Raw genomic sequence first — 21,547 nt, forward strand, 5'->3', positions numbered from 1 at the left:
AAAACAAAGCTTTTTTTAAGAAAAGAAACCAGTTTGTGCTCGCCTCATAAAGCTGGGCTCTTAATGATGTGGGACTCGGCTGAGCTCATGATGGATTCCCGAGCCGAACTCGAACAACCCAAGCTTAGCTCGTTTGTCAGCCCTGGACAATACTTATTTCATTTTTTTATCTTTTTTATATTTACACGGCGAAATCGCCCACATGATCATAGACCTAACCACACTGGTTCTGTCTGCCGTACTTATGGCCGTTGTCCTGTCAGTGTAAAATTTCATGGCTTACTCCTTGCTCCCCCATAAAGTCACTAGGCTTTGGCTTGTGAAAGGGGTAACACCCATGAGATTTGAACTTAGACAGCACGCCTAGGCCCCATCCCACTAAGACAAACCTCTTTGGGGCATCTTTTTGTCCTTTGAAGCCCTTTATTTTATTACTCTCAACTCAAGAAAAGAAAGTAAACTTAAACTAATGATCAGATGCTTCGTTTCTTTGCCTTTTGTTTTTACTTTTATAATATTGAAGGCGACAGTTGTGACAAAGATTCTAAAATATTGAGTCACAGATGTTCCTAACAGCATTTCTCGCCTACGATTCCGTTGTTTGGTGCTGGCAAGGATGAAGTAAACATGGCAACCCTCGTCGTCGCTTCCCAAGAGATCTCTGCATCTCGGTTTCAACGAAGCACGACAGCTCACATTTGCAGTATCTTTCTTCCAAAATGATCCCCATCGAAATCACATCAGAATGCATTGTTTTGTGCTGGCTATATCTGCAACTGTCCTTTTTCTCATTTTAATCTTTAATAACCGGCTGGTTAATGTGAACACACAGAAACAATTTCCACACATAGGAAATAGATTAGTTTTGTCATTTTCATATTTGCCCACTTCTTCTTTGGGCCGATTGTTAATCATACGATGTTGATAGACTCTCTGTCCATTCTATGGGATACTTTTGTGGCAATCAATCTCTCTCTCTCTCTCTCTCTCTCTCTCATGCCCACAAGGGCTCCACCATGATGGCTAGGTGACTGTGATTCTTTCACCCAACATAGGATGACCATGGTTCGAAACTCACAAAAAGTGGCTTTTGCTGCAGGGTCAAAGTTGAGTGTAACTCGTCAATGAGCAAGGGAACCTCAATTATTTTACCAATCATATGCCTGTCAATATGCAGTCGGTGAAGCTTTTTCCTTGGTCTATGATAAAAAAAACTTTTTTAATATCTCTCTCTGTCTTTTCTCTCACATATGAAGGAACAAGGATCCATTAGTCAGATCACCTTCCATCTCCCTCCACAAACAGACACATGTCCCCTCCTTAAAAGTAGCTGACGGGCGGATAAGTCATTTTATAATTAAAAATCGTCTGTGTCTAGCTAGCTGGTTATTTGCTCTCGCTTCAACCTAGCAAGTTACATGTGAACAGAACACACACTGCTGCCAAAACTTTAGGTAACAAAATTCACTACCTAAAAGCAGTTTAATCAAAAGGCATCTTTTTGTCTAGCTCATCATTTTCTCTCATTTTCGATCTATCAAGTTTCATCTGAATAGATAAGGGCAAGGCCGTTGGGTACTTTTAACTTTTAAGAAGGTGAACGAATCTGCTTTTATAAGGGTTTGTCATTCCCATTAGTGGATCTGTGTTCCTCAAGAACACATGCAATTTTGAGTTCAAAGATAAAACTGATGCACCTTCTTCTGAAAAGCGTCAGCTTTGTTTCCAGGGATGAATATTCGGTCCACCAAGATGCAACTTGACAAATAATGTGAAGACAAGAGTAGCAATATCAACAAGGAAACTGGTTCCTAAAGTGTACAGTCGGGAGGAACAAGATATATATAAAACCAATAAAATAATTGAATGAAAAGATGAAGGAGACATAAGTAGAGGATAAGCTTGATCCACATCTATCTTTCTTTTGTGTTGGGTCCCTTGCCTTGCTGTTGGGTCACACTGTTTATGGCTCTCCCTGTCACCCTCTGCAATCCTACTGCTAGTATGAGTTTCTCCGACTTTTTCAATTGCCTCTCTCCCTGCTCAAACATTTGCATCAGGTCTTTCCAGAGAAAGCAGCGGCTAGAAAGAGAACAGTGGTGGTCAAAAGGCAAATCATTTCTTATCTCAAGTTGCATTTACAAAGGTCACTGGCATGAGCATGAATCGTAACCCAGAGAAAAAATTCCGTGTAAGAAATAGGAAAGTATGTTTCTCAAACAAAATTCACCCATAGTGATAGGGTAAAAAGGAAAGCAGGGATACGAGTCATTAGCTCAACTAAGGCTATGAGAACAAATGCTGTAGCATTCATGGATAGAAGTCAAAAAGACCCAAATCGGATGCCATCCTTTGTGTGTCAAAGAAAAGGTGGGAAGCTCAAGTAACTGATGATGTGTTTTAACTTTACACAACTTTATAAACCAAAGGAAATAGAAAAAACCACTGTGGTAAGGATGATTCCAACACAAGATTCACTGATGGAAGAAAGCAACATACAAGAAAGCATTTGGTACAGAGACTAAAGGATTCTCATTTCATTCAGTTCCACTGGAAGAGCTCTCTCATTATTTTGTGTGTCCTTTTCCTTTAGATGACAGAACAACAAGACACAGCAACATGAGAGGCACAGAATGCTATAGCACACTACCAAGTTCAAATGGTACATAGTTTCACAAAATCAAGTGTTAGCTGCCCAAGGAGGTAGTTGAATCCCTATGTAACATTCTTTCGGTCTCTAAAAGAATCACATGATCTTCAGGGGAGAGCTTCACACTGGTCTAACTCTCTTCTGACCAGGCTTTCCATCTGATTTCACTGTTCCGGCCGAGTCGCGTTCTGAAGAAGCCTCCATTGATCTACTGAACGAACTCGAAAGGTCGGCATAGAGATCAACGACTCTCCGGATATTGTTGTTCAACTCTCTAATCAAGCCCACGTTCCTGCTCAAATTATCAGGGATTCTTGACTCGTGGTTCTGGTTGATCTCGTTGATCAGTAACCTGTTGTGGTCCAGGATGTTCTGAACCTGAAGAAAGTTCGTTTGAAAGGTTTGAAAGACCTTGCCATCCAATTGGGTAGCATTACCAGGGGCTGGATATGTATCTCCTTCCATTCTATCCCCGAAAATTCACTCAATAAGAGGCCTGCAAATATCAAAAAACATAAGAAAATTTCATTCATAACTAGTTGTAAAGAGTTTATAGCTCAAATTAACGATCAAGGAATGAGAATTCTACTTTGTAATGGTTTTAATGGGGCAGGGGTTCTTAGTTGGGAGCAGAGGAGAGGGATCTTATTTCTAGAGAAGGGCAGAAGAATGTTTTGTTCTCTTATGATACTATGAAGGAAGAAAATCTGATTACTGACAGAGAAAATCGTACAAATGCACACAAAATAAAGATGGGTATTGTAAAATGGAAACAAGTAAAAAGAAAAAGGCCAAAAATAGTTTTATTTGTGAGGAACAAAAAGCATGACAAAAATGGCAGCAAAAATATTGAACCGTACGAGAATACTAGCAGAGATTTTCCTGAACAGGAAAAAGCAGAGAAAAAGATGGGGTGGAAATGAGAGAGAGAGAGGCTAAAAATTATATGCTCTCAATTCTATACACAATTAGAAAACCAAAAAGAAATCGAAAAAAACATGGATGGATGATGTAGGAGATGTAAAAACTGAAAACAAAAGGATAAACTGAACCCTCTCTTTCCAACTCTCTACCTAAACCGCCGATCACAAAGAAAAAAATCATTGAAAACCCAACAAACCGAGACCATTTTCCATCATTAACTTGAATACCCAAGTCACAAACTCCAATAATTCATGAGTTTTCTAGAGAGAGAAGGGCCAAATCAGAAGAAAAAAAAAACGAAGGGAGAAAGGAAAAGGAAGAGAGATTTCTTTCTTCCCAACGTACCTATGAAACATGGAATACTTTTCTTCGTGGAAATCTTCTCTTCTCGAAAAAGAGGGTGCGGAAAATGGCCGGCGAAGGGGACGAGGAGAAGTAGGAGAAGAAGGGAGGTCACCAGCCCATGAAAAGATTAGCGATTCTCAATCAAAATCGCCGGAGAAAAGTACAAACCCACTCAATCATCCGCAATGCCACAAAGCTAGAGAGAGAGAGAGAAAGAGAATAAGTAGATTTTGACTGGCATGGTCCGAGCCCCCTTCCTTATTTGCCCCCAAACCTCACCCCCACCCCCTTTTTATATTATATATTTCTTCTTCCCTGTTTTATCTCTAATCTTTGTTTGCTTAATTGTGTTTATCCATTTTTTACATCTTCATATATTCTACCAACATACCCTCGTGTTTGTAATAAACCACACTCCTAACCCAAGCCCTTTGGTGGTGATCAATGACTACGATTCTCACGGTCATAGCTGCATTGGTACTGGATGCACCTTTTTCTTTCGAAAAGGCAAGCAGGGGTTAGGCGGACTCCTACCAGAACAACAACAGCCCCATTGGGATTCGATCCTGAGCCTTCAGCTTGACACAAGACTCCGCTTACCACATGGAATACCACCTCGGTGGTTGTACTGGATACACCTTCGAGTGTAACAGTACCAAATACAGATATGAAACTCGTCTATGAAACCATAAACCGATGTATCAAATGTTTAAGAAATTATTCTCAGTTACTTGAAAAAACACGTCATCTTACATAAAACGTGCTATGTTTTTATTATGTTATAAATAAGTATAAGTTCGTTTCTATTAGCATTTTTGCGTAAAAAAATAATTTTATTTTATAAAGACATTAACTTTTATTAAGAGTAATAAATATTATATTTTATAAAGAATTATTATACAATAATATTTATTTTACATATTATATTTAACTATTTTAATTTATAAGTATATTTATAAAAATATATATTTCGTATCAACTTTTGAGAAACTCTTGAAAACCGTATCAATGGATACTATAAACTCCTATCAATATTTTTTGGAATCATTTCAATATGTGTTTCAAATAAAAATGTACCTTTTTTAATCCGTCAGGTAACCATACCAGTACCATGTATCCATTGCCCGTGGCTCGAATTCATTCAAGCAAACATTATTTCCATTTGATCCAATTCGCAATTTGTGTGTAACTAGGGGTCAGCATACCTCAACCCGAACCCGACCCGTTTATTAAACGGGTCGGCTGTGGCAAACACAAACCCGGCCATTTAATAAATGGGTAACCCGACACGACCCGCCAACCCATTTAATAAATGGGTTGGGTCGGGTAAACAGGTTCTCAGCTTTGCGGGTCAGGTTGGCGGGTTGACGGGTCGGGTTGGCGGGTTGGCAGACTGGTTGGCGGGTTGACTCGCCCGCCTAACCCGTTTATTAAACGGGTCAGCCGGGTTGGCGGGTTGGCATACCCCTAACACGAACCCGACCCGTTTAATAAACGGGTTAGGTGGGTCGACCCGTTTATTAAACGGGTTTGTTTTTTCCAAACCCGAACCCGCCTAAGAGGCGGGTTGGCGGGTCGTGACAGGTTTTGCCACCCTTATCTGTAACTGCAAAGCTTCAAGAAGTACTCAAAAGATCAACACCTTTCTTTTGGATATTTAAGAAAGATCCTCAGTTTAGGTAGTGGCACCCAGGACAAACAATGCCCAGTTGTAGAGACACTCTCAAGAAGTTAAAATCCTGCAGTTGTTCTCCAAGCTCATGCCGTTATGATTCAACAGAGGGACACATAATTTGGACTTCACAATAAAGATTCAAACAATTAGTTATTTCAACTTTCATGGGGATTAATTTCTGAGGCTCAAACACTAACTTAACATTAAAGAGACTTTTTTTTTCTTTCAAAAAGTGGATTTGGAATTAAAGAACAACAAATATGAAAATAAGAGCCTCTGATAATAAGATTTATGAAAAATGACAATTGATCCATAGGCAAGAACGAATTATAACAATTTGTTCCAATCCTAAACACAAATACAGATAAGAATAATATTTACTAAAAAGAACTTACCTTGCTAAGAGACCTAATGTGCATAACAAATAAATAAAGATTTGTTTTGGCATGAAATGGATATATTTGTATATCTCTTACTCATATTTATGAGATGATAAATAAAATATGACAAAACGGATACCAAGAATTGGTTCACATACAAATAGTTGTATTAGTTCATGCAAGAGTGGGGATTGAACACCAATATTTGTTCAAGCAAGTTTCAATAATACTATTATTATTGTTACAAACCCACAAGGTCGGGTCATTTCTTGCTCCTTAGTAGGTACATGTTGATTTAAGGGCAAAAGAAAGGGTACCCAATTTGTTGCTCATATTACAACAGGAAATGCAAGAGATACAACATTAAGAGTGATTCATACTGGATGTAGACCTTCAAAAAGAGGTGTGTTTAAAAATAAAAATAAAAAAGATTTCAATCCAAGAAAAATAAATAATTAAATGATATGAACAAATAATATTATATTTGTAAGGTTCAAGAAGAAGTGCTAGCATCCACTCATACACTAATCAGATCCACTCATAGACCAACCAATCAGTGGATGGGAGTTATACTCTAGATCAGGATCATGAAGAAGAACCTTTTTATCGTTTCTACTAACTTTAAGCCCTTATGACTCCTTTTATGTAAAAAATATTTGTTTGAATACGTTATCATTTTATCTTCCTAAGGATCAGAGTTTACTCATCTCAAGCACCATGTCGGTGCCTTTCATGGGCATCATAAATAGATTCACCGTCAATTTGGATTCTTAGATATCCAAATTCACTTCGGCGCACACACACACTAATTCATTTGAGGGGGTTGTCATCCCCAACCATCATATAAAAAAGGGTTGCTCTTTCACATCACATCCAAGGATTGGTACTAAATCTTCTCTCATAAAAGTTTTGGGTCAATCCGGTATTGACAAGCACTTCCACTTGTTGCTGATGCATATAATCCTTCGCCCACATGAAATTCCGAGCAAATACACCAACAGGAGCATGGTAAGAGATTTCATGTCTTTGTTCTATTTCCTCGTCTGTTTCGCCCATGGTATTTAGTTGTTCGTCTTCGCTCTCATCCTTGCTTTTGCACACTGGCTACAACTTAAGGATTTTACACTTGTGCTTAGGAGTCCACTTCTCATCGCAGTTGTAGCACAACCCCTTATTGAGCTTATCCGCTATTTGGGCCTTGCATATGAATTCGGTTTTGATGGAAAACTAAATTTGTCCTTGACACTCTTTTCTTTGCTTGGGAGCGCATTCACGACCTATCAGGGGGTCGACTAGGCCTCTTTACATACATGATTTTTACATTCTTTGGTTCTATGGTCAAACGCTTTTTCTCTCTCCATGAAGGCAAGGCTTCCACCGGTAGACAATGGTCAGTCCAAAAAATTTGCTAGATATTTCAAAACGCAAGTTGTGCAGCTTTAGGCACTGTGGATCATGGATCCCAAGAGTACATGATACCGGACCCACTGGGAATTCGGTTGAGAGAGAGAGAGAGAGAGCTGTTAATGGGTCGGGTTTGAATTGAGAACCTGTCCTGACCCAAACAAGAATTTCCACATATTATTCGGGTCGATTCGAACCAGGCCCGAGTAATATGTGGGTGGGTTCGGGTTATCATTTTTGCCCAATAAGACTTGTCCTGTCTTTTTTGCCAGATGTCAGATTTCATCAGTGTTTTACATGTATTTTTACTAAAAGTAAGCTCCTGACACTAAGAATCTGGATTTGAGATTTTATTTTCTTGACCCGGAAAAATCCAAACCCAAACACGAATCTGACAACTTGTTATTTGGGAGGGTTCAGGTGCACCCTCATGGATCGGATACCTGACCCATTGACAGTTCTAACTAGGCCTGCCAATAGGGTGGACCTGCACAAAACTTGGGCGAGTCCGGATCTGGTCTAACTTTGAGGTACTAACACCAGATCTAGGTTCGGATATTGATGACATATATCAAACCTGAAAATCTATATTACTGTTTTTGTATTTTTCGCATTGAAAATTTGTGGATCTTCATTGGAACTTGGGCTGGACCCTTGTTGCAAAATTCACAAATCAAATTGGAGCCATGTCTTACGAATCCTACCCGGCCCACCTATCAGTCCTTCGTTGGTTTCAAAACCAAGTCCTATAAGGCTCACTTGGGGTTGGGATCAGGTCAAGCCCCATCCGTTCACAAGCGTAGAGAGAGAGAGAGAGAGAGAGAGAGAGAGAGAGAGAGAGAGAGAGAGAGAGAGAGAACCATGCAACTAGGGCTGGAAAACAAGCCAAGCCGCTCGTGGCTCATATCATGTTTGCCTTATAAAGAGCTCATTCAAACTCATAAAATAGTGCCGGCAAGCTAAATATGAACAATAGGTACTCGGCTTGGTCAACTCATATAAGATCATTAGGTATTTAAACAATATATTTTACATGCATTTTCTTGTAATCTTATATTCTTTTTTTTTATATAGGCAAGCAGGGGTTAGGCAGACCCCCACGGGTTGCACAACATACCATTGGGTTTTGAACTTGCAATGTCCTAACACATGGTGCTACCAAATAAGCCAAGACCCCTTGGTTGTAATCCTATTTCTTCTAGCTCTAAATCAATGTATTTTTTTCTATAAACAACCCAGCTCGGCTTATTTAACTTGAGCTCATTATGAGCTTGAACACGGTTGGCTCGCCACAAGAATTGGCCAAGCTTGAATACATCAAGCTCGGCTCGTTCAGCTCGTTTATCAGCAACTCACACTACAAGAATTCTGCGGATTAGCTACAAACTCTATCCGACGATAATCCATCGCCAATCCATTTAGCGATGGATAGAATCCATGGCAATTTTCTGATCGCTAATTAACGGCATAATTGATCTGTCATTAATTCACAATGGATTAGCAAATGTCATGATCCATCGCTAATCCGTCGCTAAATAAAGACTGATTTGGTTTTCCGACAGATACATATCCATCGATATTTCATTGCTAAAATTTAACGACGGATATGTATTCGTCGCTAAATTTCGTCACCAATTTATAGACGGATATGCATCTGTCGCTAAATTTTGTCACCAATTTATCGACAGATTCGCGACGGATTACATTCCGTCGCAAAACATTGGTTGATTCAGTTTTTAAGATAGATAAATATTTGTCCCTAATCCGTCACTAAATTGGCAACGAATATTAGTGACAGATATTGTCTGTCGCAAATTTTTTTTTTTTTTAAAAAAAAAAATTATTTGAAATATAAATATCAAAAAAAAAAATTGTTATAAAATTTATATAACCTGTGTATAAAAAACAAACTACACATAAAAAATACATATACAATGCCGGTGAAACAAATTTAACATAAGTTATAAGTGAAGCAAATTTAACAACCCACTATAATCCTCGTCAAGTTCTAATTAGTTATAAGTGAACATATACAAAGAGTTTCGTTTGAAACAACAAGTACGTGAAACAAATTCAACACATGAATCTAATCATCGCCAAGATTTGAAGCATCATCCTCTTTATTGTCTCGATCTTTCCTTTCATTCATTCCTCCATCAGCTCCTCTACGCTGATCATCTTCAGCATCCTATAAGAGAATCAAAATGTTAGTATTGATAAACAAAATATAATGAAATAAATTATATGCAATGCACATAATCTAAGGCAATCAAAGTAACATGGCTGAATGAAGCATAAACTAGCAATAAAGTGAAAGACATTAACAAAATTCAGATATGTGTTTTAAGGCTGACAAAAAAAAATTATAGTGATTCAATCATGCAGATATGTGTTGTAAGGTTGTTAAAAAAATGTCATAGTGATTCAAGCATGCATATATGGTTTATAAGGCTGTCAAATAAATGTGTTATGTATCACAATCATGCATATATGTGTTATAAGAAAGTCAAATAACATTCATAGTGATGAAATCATGCTTATATGTGTTATAAGGTCGTCAAAAAACTTTCATAGTGATTCAATCATGCATATATGTGTTATAAGGCAGTCAAAAAAAATTATAGTGATCAAATCATGCTTATATGTGTTTTAAGGTTGTCAAAAAACTTTCATAGTAATTCAATCATGCATATATGTATTATAAAGCAGTCAAAAAAAATTCATAGTGATGAAATCATGCATATATGTGTTCTAAGGTTGTCAAAAAACTTTCATAGTGATTCAATCATGCATATATGTGTTATAAGGCAGTCAAATAACTTTCATAGTGATGAAATCATGCTTATATGTGTTCTAAGGTTGTCAAAAAACTTTCATAGTGATTTAATCATGCATATATGTGTGATAAAGCAGTCAAATAACTTTCATAGTGACGAAATCATGCTTATATGTGTTCTAAGGTTGTCAAAAAACTTTCATAGTGATTCAATCATGCAAACATGTGTTTTAATGCCATCAATAAAAATTCATAGTGATTCAATCATGCATATATGTATTCAATCATGCATATACCTGCTTGAAATCTAACGACATGAAACTTTATACCTGACGGGCACCAGAGCTCATGTTGAATGCAGACGAAGTTCTTCTGTCTAAAAAAAGTTGCATGACTCATTATGGACAAGGTTAGAAATGACTTCATATAAAAAGTCACACATTGTATCTTGAAAAAGTTGGTGGACACCATCCCAAGAAACAACAGGGTCAATCAGGCGGTGAGAGTTGATGCTGGTGGGAGAACTCTGAGAGCCCTAGCTGCAAAAGGCAACAACTGGTGTGGTGTTCATGTTATTCTCAAACCTGAACACATGAGCCTTTTTGGGTTCACTGGTTGCAGTCACCCATGCTGCAGGATCAAAAGGCGGATGCTGAGTGGAGTCATCGCCATATTGCTCTACCATCTGTTGCTCGTATGGCTCCTACAAAGTAATGATTACAGTATGAATTAATAATTAAGAATTACAATGTTTATAATCATGTAATTTATGGTAACTTGTATATTATAATGTTTATTAATACAATAAATGCATACAGTTGTCACTCTTACCTTCTATGATAAAAACTCTCCAATGCTCTTGCGTCTATGTGTTCAACAAAAAACATCCTTGTAAGGCACAATGCCTCTTTTTCGGTTTTCTGCAAGGTTAAATGATAAAAAAAATAATTAAAAAGTAAGCAGAAATACTTATAAATTTACCAATATATATTGATGAGTTACTATTTTCTTCTGGTGACTCCCAAAAGTCCTAGATTCACCTGTGTGTAGATGAGCATTAGACATTTTCGCTTAGTTTTTTGCAGCCTTTGCTGAGCGATTTTGAAATTTATGGCTCGCCCACTTGTCGCACATTGCATGCCAATAATCTGTCATGATAGTAGAAGGGTCATGACTCTTCTACTGCAGTGGATCATTTATCCCACCAAATGTTTTTATTGCTGCAGTCTTCATATTGTGCAACATGTCAGCAAATCGACTGACAGTCATCTTTTGTCACACCTGCCTCGTGTCTTGCTCCTCCTTCACATTCGCGAAGCGATTCAAAGCCTACAAATAATTTCAGAAAGTGAGTACATATGACTATAACAAAAAATTAAATATGAAACACATTAGCTATGATAAATGATTGTATCCCATGAATGAAGACCATAATCTTTCCAACACCTCCTTCAGGTACTTTTTTCATTGAGTTACCGGTCTTGGAAGATGCTAAACTAGTGACTTCTTAATTTCTCATATTACTTCTTGTGGCTCGAACCTCGCACCGCACATGTATTGATACACATTAACAATTGACTATCGATATGCATTATTTATAAGATAAGTATTGGACAAGTGAAAATAAAATACTTACAGGCGACTATCGATATACACTATTTGAATGAGTCATCGTGTGTCAGATTAAGAAGACCCTGCATCCGGCGTTATCTTATGATGTGTATGAGTAGCTGGTGTAGGTGGGTCATGTGCCGGCAAAACATCATCTACAGAACAATGAGATAGAAATTCACACAATGTATATTTAAACTAATCAAGTATAAAATTATTTAAATGATATATCTATTGAAGCATTACGTGAAGACGAAGGCTGAGACTACTGGCTACCACTGAGTGCTCGACTATTGTGACCTCCACAAACCATATTTTAATAAATAAAAATGTTATTTGGATCAGTTACATAACTCTTAATCTTAGTATGGACATGACATATGTAACGTCCCAACTTTTTATAGTAAAAATTTTGGAGAATTTTTTTTTTTTTGAAATAGCGAAAGTAAGAAAAAACATAAGTCGGGCGCATTACAGGGTAAAACAGAGAAGTACTAAAAGCATACCATTTATTAATTAAAGCATTAATGTCATTAATTACATCTTATAACAAAAATGCAAATCTACTAATCAGAGTTCAAACAGAAAACACTGAAAAACTGAGATCTCTTAACTACTTTCATACGTGACGCCCACGATGCTCTGATTTAGTTGCTTCCTGAAAAAGATTTAAAGCAGAAGGGTCAGACTCCCCTGTCTGCGTAAGAAGCATTATATTTATATGTGGTGCTTAATGTCCTGTGTACAAATATGTGCAACAACTGCAGATATATCTAGCATAGAAATTTATATCATTCTAAGAAAAAGATTATGCTTTCTAATTCATGATACAGTGCAAAAGATAACTGAACTAAAGATACATTTATTCACATTAGCATAAGTTGTACATTATACAAGTTTTACGAAAGTCATATCAACAGTTCACGATTATTCAAGAATGAGTATTTCATTTAACTTAAATTATTTAATGTTTATCTTACTCTTACCCTGTGGGTACGCACAGGCATAGACCTCGTAGCGGACCGAGACCATACGGGGGTCTATTATTGAATAACCTGTATGACTAGCCGTACGAATATCTAAAGGGGACGGTCAGTGATCGAGAGAGAACTCCTCAGTGGCTAGAGAAAAAATTAGGATGCACCCTGTACTTCTACAGAAGACTTGGATCTACCAACTAGGATACATTGGTAGTCCTGACCCCCTAACTCCGTGGACTGGGGACCCAGTGAGACGTTTAGCTCTCACGAAAACAAGAACGTTCACGAAGCTTGTACCACCTACCCTCTCCAAGGTAGACCATGGTTCCAGTAACATATACCGCCCTTTAGGTATACCCAGAGCCTGGAGAATCCGGTAACATATACCGTCTTTCAGGTATACCCATAATCTCAAAGGTTTTATATTTCATTTTACATTTTCTTTATAACCATGTGTGAACCATCGCACCAAGTGGGGTCCGGTAACATATACCGTTTCTCAGGTGTACCCAAAACCACACAACTTTATGATTTTACCTTCATTTCACATTTTTGTTTGCTTTCTTGTGCGAGTCATCACACCACAGGAAAATTCCAAAAAAATCCCGAACCTATATCGGGGTTCACATATATTGTATGCCTCTTAGAGCTAGGTGCCATCAAAAGAACCACCAAGGAGTGAGATTTCACAAGACTCGCTCGACCCTGGGGGCCCACAATAACATTTAAAATTTTAACTAGGGTATACCTCTGCAACCCGCGAGTTATGTCAGTCTTGTGGCCTAATTCACTATATATATAATATTTTCATCTACGGTCATAGTGCTTTATCGTACCATGATGACTTCCCGAGAGCATATCGACCACCAGGTTGTCACGGTTAGCAGCCATGGTATGACCGAAAACAAGGCTAGGGTCAAGCCATCCCCTGCCAGACCCACATAGAGTTGCAACTTCAATGCTGGCATTCAGCCAGAAATAACAACAATATGTTGTTGTTCCAGCCACATGCTAGAAATGCCAACGTCGTCCAATGTGGTGATTCACTGTTTCATTCAGTCGAACACACTGGTGTCGACATCATGTGATTCCCCAACAGATTTGGTCAGCCTACAGCCTGAGTGTCGCCACTCCTCAGCCCCGTAGGCCAGCAGCGTCATAGGTACAAGTGATGTCAACAACACCAACAGGAGTAGCAGTTGTTACCCAGTGCAATGAGCCATGCCCCTGCTTAGTTGGAGCAGACCAGTCAGACCAACCAGGTCTAACCGATCCCCTATAGGGTGACCCGCATAGTCAGATTGTACCAGGGTTACATGTATCCTATTGGATCACGTTACCCCATGCTATAACTCAAGCATTCTTTCCTTTTTCATTTAAAAAAAAAAAACACCTGATAATATTCATAACGGTTTTGACATTTCAAAGGAAAAGATAATCCATCATGTTATTTGTTTCCTTCTTAGCCTTGGTTTAACCCACATACCCTAACAGGTAAAACACCGTGCGTTGGTGTTGGTAGAGCTTGAGCCAAAACATAAGGTCACCAGTGTAATTATCGTGGCCTTATGAGGTTAAGGTATATGCAGGAGAGAAACCAAAAATATATTTACGAGGCACTTTATAAAGTACCAGCCTTTATATAATTCCACATAAAACTATAATCATGTTTTGTTTTGTTTGTTTGTTTTTTCACTAGGGATCATTCAATATCCTGACACCTTTATGTCTATACAACATATGTGATTGAGCAAATAGACCTCTCCTAACATGCAAGATCAAGTATAAATCAAGAGTCCTAACAAACATCAGTAAGTAACTGATTGTACAGGGATTTCAGAAGGGTTACTTCAGAATATCATTTCATTCCATCATAGTCAGGCATAGTATATCTATGTTTTTTTTTTCATATATATATTTCTTATGAAGTTGGCAAGAGCTACAGGTTATTCAAAAACATCAAGAAATAATCCAGCAATTTAGATTTCTACTTATATATATATATTTCTTATGAAGTTAGCAAGAGCTACAGGTTATTCAAAAACATCAAGAAATAATCCAGCAATTTAGATTTCTACTTATATATATATTTCTTATGAAGTTAGCAAGAGCTACAGGTTATTCAAAAACATCAAGAAATAATCCAACAATTTAGATTTCTACACTGCCAGGTTAATAGTAAGTCAATGTGGTGTGATGGAGGTTATTGAATGAAAATGAATCAACGTCAGACCCTGGATTAAACAGTCATTAAGAGAAAACTAGATTTGTCAGATCTATTTTTCTTTTCTTTTGTTCACAACTCCTTCAGGTTTGTCCACAACAAGATGATTAACGAGGTGACAGTTACCTCTCCTGAAGCACCTGTGCTTGCTTGAGAGAATACACGACATATCTATCCAGATACGTCTTTGTTTCCCAAATATGCATAAAACATATCTCCTGCACCCTCAACATTTCAGTTAATTGATAAGTCACAGAGTGTTCCCTCGGTAACACATTGATCATGAGTATGCTAGACGCAGCACTTACGACCACATGTGTTACTGCAGGGGAAACAACTCGGCATGGTTGAACCTCCCTCAACGTCAGACCTGACTATCCTTGGATTGACGTTGCCAGTATTCAACCCACCTTCGAGACTGCAGCACACATAGGGGGGGAAACATCGTTCGATAGTCAAAACCCCTATCTAACGGGTTCCGAATAACCCATAGGTTAAGGCTTTGATTCCATGACACTGTTGGACACGACAACAACTCGTGAAAAGGACAAAGTAACAGACTAGGCGATCAAGCCGGTTGGTACCTTAGCATACTCGTGCCACAAGACATTGATCATACACACAAAATAGAATGCCCCTTACATGCTCGAAGTTTCAACCGACAAGAATGGTGGGTTCCTTTGTCAAGTTGGAGCGACACCTCTCCACAAGGAAGAAGACTCCCACGTCCAGCTATGGAAGTTGATCTCCAAGAGAGAGAGAGAAAAAGAGAGAGAGAGAGAGAGAGAGAGAGAGAGAGAGAGAACAACCGTTTTCTCCTTTCACCCCCATTTAACTTACTTCCCTACTTAGGGAAATTTTTTTAATTTTTTTTCAAAACCTAATCTTCAGCCCATCTTTTTAGTGGGTGTTTGGAATTTCCAAAACTACCCCTCCCTCTTATTAGCAACATTATTCAAACTTCATTTTTTTTTCTTTTAGTGGTACCCTCTCCCATTTGGTGGGATTTTTTTCTTGTTTCTTGAAAAAGAGGAGCTAAAACCACTCCAACACGTTTTTGGTGGGAGGTGGTTATGAGGTAGAGTTATATATATATAGAAATCATCACTTTCCTGTGCAAAAAAGAAAAATCTATGCACAGGGGGTTTGGAACCAGGGTCTTCCACCAATAGGGCAACGAACCCCACCACTTGTGCTATGTTGCTTTTTGTTGCAATGTGCACGAATTAAATTGTATTTATCCCTTTCAGTTTCGTTCCGGATTTCATGTAAAATATAATGCTTTTCACTTCTACGTGAGCGCCCCGGGGTTTTGAACTCGGGTTGTGGCTCCACACAACCGTGCGTCCTACCACTACACCACATCATCACTTGATGTTTACTTTTGCAAGAAAATTTTGTTTATGTCATATTTGAACTTTTTTCCTTGTTGATGGATTTATTTCATTTTCAAGTGGATTTTTCACCCGTTTGTTCTAAACTTGCACTCTCTTACCTTAAATGTGCTTTGAATCTCACGCTATCATCCTGAAACCATCGGTTTTCCCATTGGGCCCTGTGAGCCAGGTCAAATCATCGAATCTCACTAAGGTCTGGATCCAAGTACCCCTTTCTAATATTCGTTACTGGGTTCGTTCTACTAACCCTTAGGTGTCAATATCGCATAGAATATTATAAAAATCTTATTATTACACATAAATGTTCATTTTTATTCATTAATGATTTCTTAGAAATTCACGGGTTTTATAACATATACATGAAATGTAGAGATTTAAAGGCCTTACATGAATCAGTTTTATAACTATGCATAAAATGTGCATGTACATGCTAGGTATGCATGAAATGTATCATGATATGCAATTCCATAAACATGGATACATAATCAAATTGAAAATAACTTCATGCAAGCATGAATACAATCACATCAAATATGAAAATACATTCATATCATAACAATGTCAAACATGTACCTGCAGAAAACACACTCCAATATCCCGCTAAATACAACCATGACTAGCATGGTCTCCGAACTACAAAAATAAGAGCATATGAGAAAGTGATGTGGTATGTATTACAAGATGTATTTCACTAGCTCGAGTATGCTTCCACATCACTTATTTGACTTTCATATTCTTCTTCTTTCTCCTCCTTCTCTTTGTCATCTTCATCTTCTTCTTCATTGGATGCCCATCCACTTAGTATATCATTTGGATCACATTCTTTCATACGTGTTTCATTGAACAATAGAGATGTGACATGTAGATTATGTATGAAATCATGACCATAAGAGAAGTTATACATATCATCTGATTGATAGTAATCACCCTCTTCAACAATCTTGTCTTCTTGTAATTGATTATACTCGGGGTATAGTTTAGAGTTCACCTTGCAAACCACCCACCATTCATTTCTATCCGACTTTCTTATATTCAGATATAATGTATAGTAAATCTATTGAGCTTGTGATGCTAATATGAATGGTTTTTATGTTCTAAACCTTGATTTATGATTCACCTTTATAATGCCTGAGACTTTGTCGACTCTTGTTGTTGTGGGATCAAACTAATGACACTTGAATAAAGTTACTTTGTTATTTATGCCTAAGTAAATCAACTTCATTATTTTTTCTATAACACCGTAGTAGTCAAGTTCATTTTCACCGTAATTACTACCATTGACACACATGCCACTATTCATCGTTGACTTGTTTACACTGTAGTCTTTTGTATGGAATCGATAACCATTTACGATGTACCCGTTGTAACATTGCATAACTTTGGTTGGACAATTTTGTAAATCATATATTTCTTGGTCATTAACATCACCATGGCAGACCTACAAGCATAAACAATGATTGTAAATACGACCAATTAAGTAAAATATTGTTGTTTAAACGGAAAGAATGTATGTCATCGTTCTTACCAACTCTTTCAACCATGCCCCAAACTTATTTTCACGTTCTTTCTATACTTCTGAATCAGTGAGATGTAAAAGTTCTCTTCGCAACTCTAGATCAAATTGTCTGCACTTAACAAATAATTATATAATCGAATCATGTACGTAGAGAACTTAGTGTAACATATTATGTATACTTATTTGATGTAGGGGTTGATCTCTGAGCAATTAAAAGGGATATAGATTTGTGATGCGCTTTGCTCTTGATCTTCCATGAGTCTTGACCGACAAGTGCCAAAGGTATTCCTAAGTGGTTTAAATATTGATAGTTTGTCAGCCACAATAACTTGTTCTCCATCATCATTACGAGGTGAGCAAGTATAACATGTTAGAATGTAAGGCTCAAAGTACATAGATGAGAAATTTGAAATCTCTTCTAAAGTGTACGCCTCACAAATTGAACCATCCACTCTTGCTTTATTCTGAACCTTTTTTTAGGTCAAAAAATGCATATGTCAACAATATACATCTCGTAATACAATAAATTCTCAATAGCATTAGAGAGAAAAATATAAATAAAAATATACCTTTTAAATGAGTACATCCACCAAATTAGAAATTTTATGGCAATTTCTTATCTTTGGGCAACATACTCTTCACAATAGAGCACAAACGGTCAAAACATGATTCGCTCAAATTATACTCTGACTTCAAATTCAGTAGTTTAAGAATTGCATACAAGATAGTGTGACTCTTGCAACCATTACAATATGGTTTATCAGCATCTCTAAGTAAGTCATAAAATCTACTAGTTGTATCGTTTGTTGCTTCTTTCTCTATCTTAGTTGGTATATCATTAACCCAGTTCTGGTCTTGCGGTATCAAATATCAAATCTACATATAGATTATCGTGCACCACATCCACCTGTGCGTCAAAATTATTTCAAAATTCTTTACCATGAAGCGTTTAATTCTGATAACTACTCATAAAACCCTTTCTGTATAGGTGATGTCTAACGACATGCGGTTCTACAAATCGATTGTTCTTACACATCGTACATGAGCACCTGATTCGACCTGTGGGATCCACTGTACTGACACTTGTTGTTGCAAATTCAATAAAACTGTCAACATCATTCATATATTCAAGTGATACATCATTATCAACTATCCTATCATACATCGATTTATGCTTTGCAGTCATTTTGTCCTATGATGTTACAGATATTATCCTAACCAGTTAAAAGAGAATCATAAGAATGATATGTGGTTTACAAATCTGTTAGAAATTCTTGTTTGGTGATTGTTGGTGAGCAATTTTTTTGTTTCAGTTAATGCACAAATTTTCCTTCCCTCTCTACCACAAACATGTTTAACATAAAATGCAACTTCATGAACTATTATGCATGCAGTGATAATTCAATATTTTTATGCATAACATCATCACATCATATTTACACACATCACAAGGATATTTAAAAAGATGAAATCACATTAACAAATATGATACATTCAATTTAAACATGTTTTCATGCTATAATTTCATATAGAATGCATAATCAAATCCAAAATAACTTCATGTAAGCATGGATAGTCATGTCAAACATTGCAATATATTCAATCATTCATATCACAATAATGTCAAGCATGTACCTGCAACAAACATACTTTAATATCCCACTTCGTCAATGACAAAGACACAGGCAGTGAGCTTTGCCACGCCCTGCCTGACGAAAGAGGAACATGACAGGGGTAGAGCCCCCTCCCCCTATCGGCATAAGAACCACTCAGGTAGGGGCTTTGTCCTCCCTGCCTGACGAGAAAAGACAATAGCAGGGAGGCAGATCTGCACCCTTCCGACTCAAAGAACCAAGGACAAGGGGATCCACCCCCTACCAACCGAATAAAAATAAAAAAGAAACGGGGGAGGGGCCAAACCCCTCCCTCGTAACTCAAGCAACAAGGCGGGGGTCTCAGTCCCTCCCTTACGAAGAAGGACAAATGAGAGGGGGTTGAGCCCCTCCCTCAAAACCGAAGAAAATGCAGACATGGAGAAGAGAGAGGGGGTCTCGGCCCCACCCTTACGAAGAAGGAGAAACAGAAAGGGGCTGAGCTCCTCCATCAAAACCAAGAAAAAGAAGATAGGGAGAGAACTTGACTCCTCTCTGGAGAAAAAGAAAGAACGGGTGGGCGACGGCCTTGCCCCCGCTTGCCGGAAACACCCAGGCAGTAGAAGCAAAGCCCCTGCCGGTCAAAAGGAACGAGGCAGGGGACCAAAGCCCCTGTTGAAAAAATTTTCACAGGTGGCAGGGGGTGTCTCCTCTGCCGACCTGTCGAAAAAACTAGCATGGGCTTTCGCCCCTGCCGACCGGCCATGGTTTGCTGGCAGGGAAGAAAGACAAGCCCCTGTCGGTTGATAGAAAAGAAAGAGAAGAAGAAGTAGAAAAAGACACAGGAGAAAGAGAGAGGGGGGGAGAGGTTACCTAGAGAGGTGAATGAGGGTTTGACTATGAGAGTCGAGCGAGGGAGAGGGAGAGAGGTCCGATCGAAGGAGAGAACTCGGTGGTCAGTGGTCGATCGAGGGAGAGGGTTCAACAATATAAGTGAGGGAAGAAGTAACACGTTGGTTAGTGGTCGGCGGTGGCACACGGCGGTGAGAGAGATGGAGTGAGGGAAGAAGTAACTCAGGCGGCGGAAGGAGAGAGAACTCAGACGGCGGGCGACAGGCGGTGACTGCTTGCGAGGAATGAAAAAGAAAGGGAAAGAAAGAGGCTCACATTAAGGTTTTACGGGAGAAATTAGCGACGGAAACATTTTGTCGCATAATTCGTCGCCAATTAGTGACGGAGTAGTGACAGAAAAATTTTGTCGCTCATCCGTCGTGAAGTTGCGATGGAGTTTGAGACAGAATTTTTCTGTCGCTAATTAGCGATGGATTTTGAGACAGAATTTTTCCATCGCTAATTCCACAACTAATTCTAATTTTAGGGATAACTAATTTTTTCTAGCTAATTCGTTGCAAATTTGCGATGAATTATTTTCATCGCAAATTAACGTTTTTCTTGTAGTGTCAAGTGGGCGAGGGGGAGCATTTTGGCCCTTTTATGATTTGATATAGGACAACGTGTAATGGGTGGCTGAGTGGGTGGGTCGCGCACCCACACTAAAACTACCGGTTGTTAAAAAACTAGTCAGAGGGAAAGAGGTTCGATCTAGTCTGCCTTTGGCCCGTCAATGAAGCCAACGATGACTTTATCTCAACAGTTTATGATTTAAGAAAATATTTATTGGTAGATGATTAGAATTTAAAGGGTACACCATGTATTAGTTTTTGGACAAATGATAGTATAACATTGACATTACCAAAGTGATGTTCGTACACTTGTTTTGTAGCTCTGCGCAATAATTGGAAAAGTATGTACAAAAGGGGAAGAATCTTGGCCATTTGTATAATGCATACATCTATTACACTAACCCTAGAAGTACTTTATTCAAGGATTGCAAAACTTTGGTTAAGTTTGTCTAAACTTTAACACTCTCGTATAGAGGGCTACGAGAGTTAGAATGCATTTACTTGTGATTCAATGAGAACAACAAGTCACTCAAGTGAGCGGATGAACATTACCCACAAATGTGCAGATAGAGCATATTTTTACACCTCATTCATGATGCAAGTACTCATA

The 21,547-nt window shown here is 38.1% G+C and overlaps 1 pseudogene across 1 annotated transcript; it reads right to left on the reverse strand.

Moving 5' to 3' along the window:
• Positions 1-2,508: 2,508 nt before the first annotated feature.
• Positions 2,509-4,055, reverse strand: LOC149812149 (protein ELF4-LIKE 3 pseudogene; annotated as a pseudogene). Its single transcript, XR_016428488.1, has 2 exons — positions 3,920-4,055; positions 2,509-3,146 (listed from the first exon to the last, which is right to left on the reverse strand). The product of XR_016428488.1 is annotated as a protein ELF4-LIKE 3 pseudogene (transcript).
• Between the last annotated feature and the right edge of the window lie 17,492 nt (positions 4,056-21,547).

This window comes from Nuphar pumila, chromosome 17, assembly GCF_984573655.1.
Source record: "Nuphar pumila chromosome 17, dmNupPumi1.hap1.1, whole genome shotgun sequence".
Lineage (NCBI taxonomy): Eukaryota > Viridiplantae > Streptophyta > Magnoliopsida > Nymphaeales > Nymphaeaceae > Nuphar > Nuphar pumila.